Raw genomic sequence first — 10,040 nt, 5'->3', positions numbered from 1 at the left:
AATGCAAATGCTCATAAGGTAAAAAGGAAAGATACATGGCTTATAAAACCACAGCAAATGACAGAAATCAAATTGTGCAAGTGGGGGGTGGTAAAGCAAAATTAAAGTCTAAACCATGTTTTCATACGAGTAAATTTGCTGATTCCACAACCAGCATGTACCTTTTACTGTAGCAATTTGAGCTATAGCCTAGAGACTGTAGAGTACTTTCATGTCAAGATTTTATTTATCCAGTTTGGGGAGTAGGATGTTTTGCCCAAGAGAATTATACTAAGTTTATCTGACATGGATTTGAGTGGTATAAAATATACTTAACCCTAAAACTGCATCAAGTAGCCTTGAGTTATGATTTATTTGACACTTTAAGAAGTTGGAAGAAATCTCAGTTAAGATTATAAGCACTGAAAAAAAAGATTATAAGCACTGGAAAATATTGAGTATAATACATAGGGAGATGGATTGATTTCATATTAACCCTTTTATATGCATCTGTAAAGGGCCAGACAGTAGGTATTTTCCATTTTTCAGAGGATAGGGTTTTTGCTGTAGCTACTTTCCTCCACCATTGTAGCTTGAACATACCCATGGACAACACATAAAGGCATGAGTGCCAATAAAATTTTATTTGCAAAGGAAGACAGAAGACTGGATTTGGACTATGGGCTACAGATTTCCAGTCTTTGCCCTAGACATTAGACATCCCTAGACATCCCTTGACATTAGGTAATATTATATTATGATTCAGGCTGCAGAGTTGAAAGTAGTCTTGAATGTCTCCCCTTTTTGGAAGTGGTGCATGTGACGTAAGTAATCTTTGACGTGAAGGAATATCACAGGATTGAGTGTCCGGGTTGTAAAGCCAGAGACAGGTGATTTGGGATGACCTTGTGCAAACCTCTTCGTCTTTTTAGGCCTGAGTTTGCGCATCTGTAAGAAGGGGATAACATCTATTTCAGAGGTGATTGTGAAGAGTGATGAGTTTCCTTTGCATCTGTGTGCATGCTTATTTTACTTATATCACCTTGTTTCCCTCGATTTTGGCTCTTTGGTATCACTTGGATTATAAACTTTTTCACTTAAGAGTTTCTTTAGTGTCTGTAATGTCACCGAAGTGGAGATATGTTGTAAATCTGTCTCTTAGATAAGTGGCATCACCCCACCAAATTCCACCTTCCCAAACCTCTTCACCCTACCGTGATCTTCCAGGTCAAGTGACAATTTTAGTCTCAATATGGCAGTTTCTCACAGCTAGTGATAATGTCTTTGAAAGAGTTTAACCAGCTTCAATTCTTTGTTTTATTAAGATGGCAACAACTGAGACCCAAGTCCTCATCCAGAGATCCTCCTCCATGTAAGCTACTCTGTTGAGACATAGTGACTTGGGTTGGAGCCCTGGGATAGAGCATCCTCTTTGCCCAAGGGATCCTGGCTCTTGTTGGTTGTGTGAATCACAGCTGCTCTCTGTGCCATTGAGTCTGCCTGGACATCAAGCACGATACAGTTGAATGGTCGCATTCTTATGCCTTCTGAAATGTCTGGAGGTTTGGTGAGCCACACTTTGCCCAAGGCCTGGGTGATGGACGTTTGTGTCTATCCAGCTGGGCGGGACTTGCCACATCCATGTCTAACATAACCCTACAAAGTGATGGAAGCTGTAGAGAGAGTCAGTCCTAACAAATGAAGAAAACCTAACTTCCCTTTCCTTCCCATTCAGCATTGGGAGTGACCGCAACTCAGTGAGCAAATGGGTCATCTCCTTGAAATTCCTGGGAAGGATGAGTTACAAGTAAAAGACTTGAGTTACTTGAAACCCAGACCTAATTCATCAGATACCTCCATGGGAAATACTAGTTTTGTCCCCCTGTTACAGATGGGAAACCTGAAACACAAAGGGGTTAATAATTTGACCAGGTTGAGCGTTTGGTTACCTTGTGCTCAGGATCATCCCTTGGAGGCCATTATGCTGGAATGTCCATCTGATGTGGCAATTGCTTCCTCTTGTGTTCCACGGCATCACAACGGCATCACTTCCTCTTGTGTTCAACAGCTCACAACAATGGCATCACAATGGCATCTTTGCCTGTCGCATGACTTTGCACAGTGTCTCCTGCTTAGCTGGGGTTCTATAGACTTCTGGTGAATGCATGCAAGAATGAATAGCCTCAGTGACATTAGGTAAAAGCACTCATGCAAGAAATAACTAATTGAGGCAATATTTAAAACAAAGGGAATTTTTATCTTAAACTCATCAAGATGTATACATTGAATGAGCACAGCTTCACTGTTGGCCCATCATACCTCAATACGTAAAATAAAACAAGGGGTCATCATTGCTATGAGGAGACTCCTTGGTAAATGCTGCACTTTATTTCAATTATATTAAGCAATCCCCGATCGCACTGTGGCATACCTTACTGCAGAGCATAATATAGATAAATTCAGCAGGATGGTAAAGAAACAGCAGCAGGGGCCAAGCAGGACAGAAGAAAGAAACTAGCCTGAACATTTTTGTATCATTATGGTTCTCTTTCATTTACTCCTTTTCCCCAAGTCATTTCCATTCTAAGGAAAGGAGTGGAGATACTCCCTGCTTTTCCCTTCTGTTGTTACTTATCTAGATGGGTGGTAGGCGCATTGCGCAGAGGTCATGTCTACACTCTATGAGCCTTTCAAAAATATTTACACTACAGGTGGGGCCGAGCCTTGTTCACAAATCCGACCCACCGGAGAAAAGAATGCAGAGTCTGTAGGAGCCAACCAGCCTCCACTTGTGTTCAGGTGAAACTTTCCATCCCGATGCCAGACCACAAAGAACAGAGCGCCCCAGAAGTTTCCTGGAAATTGGGCAGCACCGAGATGACCTTAGATCAGTGTTGTCTTGGAGACGGTTGCAGTGTGTTGGAATCAGCCATGGGGCTGTGTATGTGCTACTGACCACACCAAAGGGAAGGGCAAGGTCAGGAGGCCTTGGAAGAACCAATTCTGTGTGGCATATTGATTCAGGCAAATACGTTTACACATGAAACCTCTTCTTTCAGTGCTCCCATTAGCCAACTACATGATCTCCTCCTTTGAATTACAGCATAGTCTTTTCGGTTCTCAGAGAAGGCGTTTCTTATGCCAGATGGGAAAGGCTGCTGTGATTAAAACTGTGTGTCAGACAGACCTGACTGTAACTACAAGCTAGCCATTAGCAAGGTGATCAAATGCCAAAGGGAGAACCTTGGCATGAAATCTTTGTTTCATGCTGAGCCAACACTCGCGTCCTCCGTCCCATTGGTCCTTCTATACCATTAAAAGAAGACTGGGTCTCGGCACAAAGATACTGTTCTTAGATCTGAAGATCTACTTCCATTCCACCTGCTTCCAGCGAAAGTTTAGACATCTGAGCCCTGCTGGCTATAACCTGGACTCTTAGGTCCTGGTTATGTATTCTTAAGGAACAAAGTACTTGCCATTGACTAGGTTTTCAAGAACACCCAAAGTCCTCAAACAACATTTTTACACCAACAGAAACACTTCTCAGACTCCAGTCATTTCAGATAGGATTCCTGAAAAAGACATTCTTTCATTCTTCTCTCCCTACAGGCATAAACATTCTGCATTTTCAACTCTAGAAACATACAATGTTATCTACTTCTGGTGTCTTATGTAACTTCTCAGGAATGCCGCAAGACTTTCCGGGCTCCGTGAGGTTGGGAATGGGGAATGGAGAGAAGGGGGCTGGAGGTCCAGTGGGGAGGATAGGGAGGAGAGAAAAAAAATCCAGTGTTTCCATACATCAACTGAGTTGGCTGTGTGTGACAAGAAGTTATTGCAATTAAGATATAGGCCGGATGTGTGGGCTAAGCAATCTCAGCTGATATCACAGGCATTTATTGATAATGAAAACTTCGAGGAAGGGAGCTGGAAAATTGTTGCCTTCAGTGGTTTCCGAAGCAAGAGGACAAACCATATGGATTAATCAAAAAAATTACTGCACCTTATCTAGGAGAAGAGAAAACTGTTTATTTTACTGCAAAAGGAATGTTTCTGTCAAGGTTTAAAGTCAGTCTTCTAGGTTACGGCTTTACACCATCAACTCTGCCACACAGGCCCATTGTCTTGCTTTAAACAATCATTTTGAAGCTGCTGAATGACCAGGAAAATGGCCCCAGCTATGAGAATATGGGATATATGTTCAGAAGAGGTCACATCCCAAATCCCTCGGTTACGTGGGCTACCTGAACCCAACTGAACCTGAATTTGCCTATCAGGGGAAGTGAATGCCTCCTTCAGACTTAATGAAATAAAATGCATTTCATTTGAAATGATGCTATTTTTCGAGCAAGACACTATCAAGAGAAAAACTAAAAACAAACAAAAATCCTGGAATTTTCTTTGGAATTGCAGTGGTAAGTTAGTGGGAATAATTAGGAAAAATCAGAACTCTTGAGAGACTAGTTTAAAAATAAAATATAAGGATAGAATATTTACATAAATGCTATGAGTAAAAATATATGGAAATATTAATAGCACACATAAGGAAACAGAAGGACAATGTAAAGAAAAGGCATGAAGCTTTCCTAGGAGTAAAATTTCAAGATCTTTTGCTTTAAAACTACATGTTGCATATGAAATGAGCCTTCATAATTAGACAGTCCCCACATCTTTGTTACCCTCCTAAAGAAGACATTTTGAAAATTACCCCATTTCAGATTTCTCTTGGATGAGCATATTAACATGTTTGTTCTATCATCCTCCGTAGAATAAATAAGAAAGTCATCACTTCTCTTCAATAAAATTGATGCAAACAAAAATTGAAACAAACAAAAAGAAAAAAAAAAGTTGGATAGAGATGGTTCTCTGAGGCATATCCGCATGGAAAATATTGGCCTGCTGGATTATTGAATCAGTATACATAGGGACTCAAGATGATACAAATGGGTTAATATCTCATTTGGATTTTTATCAAGCTCAAAATATCCCAAACACAGTTGGCATCACTCCACATACTTCCTAGAAATAATTCAGGTAAGTTGTTTGAGTTGGAACCAACCTGAAATTACAGTAAGAAGTTAGGTTGCTTCTGGAAGACCTTCCAGTAAAGGCTGAGTGCCAGGGACTTCAGATGAGTGGTCTCAACTTTAAATATTTAGATAATGTTAGTGTCAGGTCTAGTTGGAAAGTCTGCTCATGTTGAATTTACCCATCTCATAGACTATCACAATGCCCTCATGGAAGATGGAATGCCTGGTTATCCGAAACAAATATTCAAGCTCTGTTGGTCTCTACAGAGCTCATAGGAAAGTGGAATAGAGAGGACCCTTGGTACCATCTGCTCTTTGTGTGGATGTAGGATGGAACAGCCCATCCTCTGACATTGTGTTCCCTCTCTCCATGAGCAAGGTCTCAACAGGCAAGCAGATACAGTATTCTGCCTGGACCCAGGTGACAGATATGTTTGTGCAATGGATGCAGATGAAGAAATTGACTTTCTTAGAAAGAGATTCATGTGTGTCCACCAATCAAAAGAACCAGTAACTGGGGCACTGAGACTTCGAGCAGCTGCATTCTGATGAGGCTCTGTTTCCCTGGCAACAGCAGCTCTGCAGACAGGAACCTGGAATTTCTTTTAATGTTATAGAGGATGACACACAAGTGACTACAGAGGGGCTTTTATCCAGGTGCATTTACAAAACCTGCTTGCAGTTTCCCTTATAGGGGAGAAAGGGGAATCGTAAAAATTTCCAGATAGGGGACAAATAAGTTTAGAGGCTCTTATCCCAAGGGTATCTATTCTCTGATTTCTGGAGTATTTTTGAAGGTTGGTATCGATGTTTCATAAAACGAATTAACCATTTAATGGACCAACCCATTAGCATGACTCAAGCCACTCATCTTTGGCGTGTGTATGTACACACATACATTTCTATGTGATCATGCTCTTTGGGAAATCCAGGCGAGGGAAGAGTCTGCTGCTGTCAGTATCTTATGTCATCTCATGCACTTAATACAATTTCCAGAAAAGAAACAAAGTCAATAAAACACCACTCCTCATTTCTTCCTGTCCACCTCACTCATTATTGGCCAATTATTATTGGCCAATGTCAGAATTACAGACATTTCACATGCTTTGCTTGCTTTCTTTAGCCCCTACTTTGGGGAAATGTGTCATCCTGACTTTAGTTTGTTCTCTACAGTGCTCATTATACTTGTGGTTACTTCTCTGTAGCATCATGAGATATCAAACTTGCAGGTAATCTTAGATACTGTCTACTCCAATGTTCTAACCTAACTGAAGTATCACTTGCTTCCACCAGTCATCACTCTGGGGAGGCAGAGAATTGCAGCATGATCCTACCAATGACTCCTACCAATGAAAACAACCCACTCTTATATTTATCAACTTTGATTTTAAGCAAGGTCTTCTTTACACCTAAGTTTGATCCTTGGAGTGGTATGGAATTAGTCTGCTCTTTCTTTTTTACTTTTCTCCCCCTCCCGTGTTTAATGTTTTAGAGCAGTTTTACGTTTAGAGAAAAATTGAGCAGAAAGCACAGATGGATCCCATAAACCCCTCTCTCTCCTGTATTCATTTTATTACCAACACATTATATGGTTGTGATATATTGGTTATCATTGGTAAGCCAATAAGCCAATACGGATCCATTATTATTAGCTAAAGTCCACTGTTTACTTTAGGGTCACTCTTGGTGTTGCACATTCTCCAGGTTTTGACAAGTGCATAACAACACCTGTCTACCATTACAGTATCATACAGAGTCATATCCCTGCTCTGAAGATCCTTCCTGTTCTAACCATTCATGTCTCTCTCCCCCACCCCTCAACCCCTGGCAACCATTCATCTTCTCACTGTCCCCACAGTGTTTCTTCTTTAGAAGGTTGTATTGTCTTAAACATATGGTATGGAGACTTTTTACCCTGGTTTCTGTCACTTAGCAATATATGTATACAGTTCCTCCATGTCTTTTTATGTTTCATGGCTTGATAGCTTATTTCTATTAAATATACTACCAAATAATAATCTGCTGTATGCATGTAATATGGTATTTTTTTAATCCATTTACCTGCTGAAGGACACCTTGGTTATTTCCTATTTTTAGCAGCTATGAATAAAGTTGCTTTAAACATTTGTGTGCGGGTTTTTATGTGGGTGTACATTTTCAATTCATTTGAGTAGATACTTAGAGGTATGATTGCTGGCTTGCTGGATTGTATGATAAGACTGTGTTTAGCTTTGGCAAGACACTGCCCAACTGTTTTCCACAGTAGAACTATGAAGGAATATTTTGAAACTGTTTTTGGAAGGAGCAAAAAGTGTGTGTGTGTGTGTGTGTGTGTGTGTGTGTGTGTGTGTGTGTGTGTATTTTTAAAAAATTAAGCTTAGGGTACCTGGGTGGCTCAGTGGGTTAAGCTGCTGCCTTCGGCTCAGGTCATGATCTCAGGGTCCTGGATCGGGCTCTCTGCTCAGCAGGGAGCCTGCTTCCCTCTCTCTCTCTCTCTGCCTACCTCTCTGTCTACTTGTGATCTCTTTCTGTCAAATAAATAAGTAAAATCTTTTTAAAAAAATTAAGCTTAATGCCCAACACGGGGCTTGAATTCACAACCCCGAGATCAAGAGTCTCATGCTGTACTGAGTGACCCAGCCAGGTGCCCCACAAAAAGACATATTGTATGAATGAATCCATTTGTCATTTGTATATTGCTAGATGTTGAAGATAAATTAAAGAGTCTCTCTCTTTCCTTCCTTCCTTTCTTCTTCTTTCTTATATTAAAGGAAAGTCTAATGCTAGCCACACATGACAAAAACACAAATATATATTACTTTAATTTATTAAATAACTCTCAGTTCAACCAACCAATTCCATTGTATATTTAACTCTAGAAAAGAGTGTCTGACCTATAGTGTGCCAATGATGAGTAACTCTATTTGCAAATATTATTCTGGACTTTGCTTTTATCTCATCCCATATCCTTCCTGAGTCTCAAAGTCCTTCAGGCCTCAAATAACCTCCCGCTGCCCCCAGCCCCCGCCACTGTCATCTCATCAGCATCCTCTCTGTCAAAGAGCCATAAGAACCACGAGGGCACCGGCGATGCATTCCACCTTCCTCCTCTCACTGGGTTGGATCCATGTCCTTGACCGATGGCAAAACCATTCAAGTGGCTGATTCCATTGTTGTTGATGTGAGACCCAAGCTTTTGCTATGTCACAGTAGGTAGCAGTCCTCACTGCTTTCCCCAACCACACAAAATCCATCCCCCCTTCTCTACAATCAATGATGTATATGTCCTGAGAACAGAACATCCTCTCTTCCTCCTTCTTCCCATCTTGCTTTCTTTCCTTCATTTATTGAGGGTGGCTTTGCAGGGCAAGAGACACAACAAAGATACTGCTCTGTCTAGAAGAGCCTGAGTTTCATAGAAAGGGAAGAACATGGAACCAGAAAAAGGCAGGCCATGTGTTAAGTGAGATATTTGATCATAATGCTCCCAGACCATAGAGAGGTGCTGGGAGTCCCTCTGTGTGTCATGGGGGTGGGGGTGTGAGCTTTCAGCTGAGCCTTGAAGTGTGGGTAGGAGTCTATTTAAAACAGATGGGGATGTGGAGGGTAAGATCAAATGAGAAGCGAGTCCTCCTGATTAACATATCTCTGCAGAAGAAGTTTAAAAAAAGCAGCTGACTAGAAAGAGGTAGTGATGTAGAGGAGGAAAATAACACATTAGAGCATTTCTCACAGACCTTCCCAAAGGGGGAGAGACCCAGCATAGGCGGAGGCCACCGAGACTAGGCAGGATGCCTGCTGGTCCCCTGATATACCTAGAGATGTGTCTTTGTTTATGTGAGGGTCACTTACTCTCTAATTTTGCATGAGGCAAGCCCTGCTATCCATGAAGACAAAGCCTTGGTAGTCTGCATTGCTCAGAATATGGTAGTAAGGTGATCACTTGCTGGAAATCACTGAAAACGGAATATCCTTGGTTCTTCAGCTGAAAGAACCAAATGGGACTCGTCAGAAATGCACATTTCTGGGCCCCAATCCAGATCACCTGGATCAGAGCTTCTGGAGGTGGGGCCCAGAAAGCTATGTTTTAACGAGTTCTCCAGAGAATTATGATGTCGGCTGAAGTTTTGAAACCACTGTTTAGACAACTGTAGTTGTCAATGAGAGGAAGACTGAAATTTTAATCAAGCCTTTCTCTCTGTCATTAATAAACCAGATTCTAATGAAAAAAAAAAAAAAAAGCACATAACTCTAGGAAGGGGACAGCTCCAGGTTTTTAGCACAACTGGTGCTGAGTAACATAGTGAAACTGATCTAATCTGTTGCTTCACTTTGTTGAGATAACACAAATCTTCTAGACCTATGCAAAAGTATGAAAAGCACAATAAAAATGACTGAACTATAAAAATGTACAGTGTTTTATTTATCCACGTTGACAGTTCAGCTGTAAATGTTTATAACAGTTCATAAATCACATGAGAAAACACGTCGATCCACGTGAAAGACACAACAGTAATCAAGGCTTGAGAAGTGTTGGCAAGGGCTGGGGGGTCCCCGACATAAAGTCAGAGAAAGGGGGCTAAGGGCCAAGTCATATTGATAAATATTTACAAGCAAATCACCGAAGAATGAGAGAGCCTCTATTATAGTTGAAAGGCAACAGGTCAGTTTTGAATAGTGGCATCTGAAACTGGAAACAAATTTGTTGCTGAAATACAAATTGGAGGAAATTGCTTTTGTGGGAAAACATTTCCTCTCCTCAGTGGGTTTCTCTTTTGTGTTCTGCCTGTTCTGATCGTGGAATTTTAGAGGCGACTGGGACCTCCTGATAGGGGCCTGGCTTCTGTTCCAAGCTCTCCACAGTGGCCTTAGGCAAGGTGCCTTCTCTCCGTGTCTGTTTTTTCCCATCAATGAGGGTTACCTCACTCCAGAACTCCATGTCAAGTGCAGTGACAGCTCCAGATGGTTGTTTCTAAATACAGAGATCTAAAATAAAATAAAACAAAATAAAATAATAAAACAAAACAGCCC

At 41.1% G+C, this 10,040-nt stretch overlaps 1 long non-coding RNA gene across 1 annotated transcript; it reads right to left on the bottom strand.

The window, feature by feature from the left end:
• Positions 1 to 585: 585 nt before the first annotated feature.
• LOC131833252 (uncharacterized) lies at positions 586 to 2,585 on the bottom strand. Its single transcript, XR_009354373.1, has 3 exons — positions 2,411 to 2,585; positions 1,929 to 2,133; positions 586 to 927 (listed from the first exon to the last, which is right to left on the bottom strand). It is a non-coding gene; the product is annotated as an uncharacterized LOC131833252 (long non-coding RNA).
• Positions 2,586 to 10,040: the final 7,455 nt, after the last annotated feature.

The sequence above is a fragment of the Mustela lutreola genome, chromosome 6, assembly GCF_030435805.1.
Source record: "Mustela lutreola isolate mMusLut2 chromosome 6, mMusLut2.pri, whole genome shotgun sequence".
NCBI lineage: Eukaryota > Metazoa > Chordata > Mammalia > Carnivora > Mustelidae > Mustela > Mustela lutreola.
Note: the sequence above shows the minus strand (reverse complement) of the source record. Positions and strands in the feature narration are given on the sequence as shown.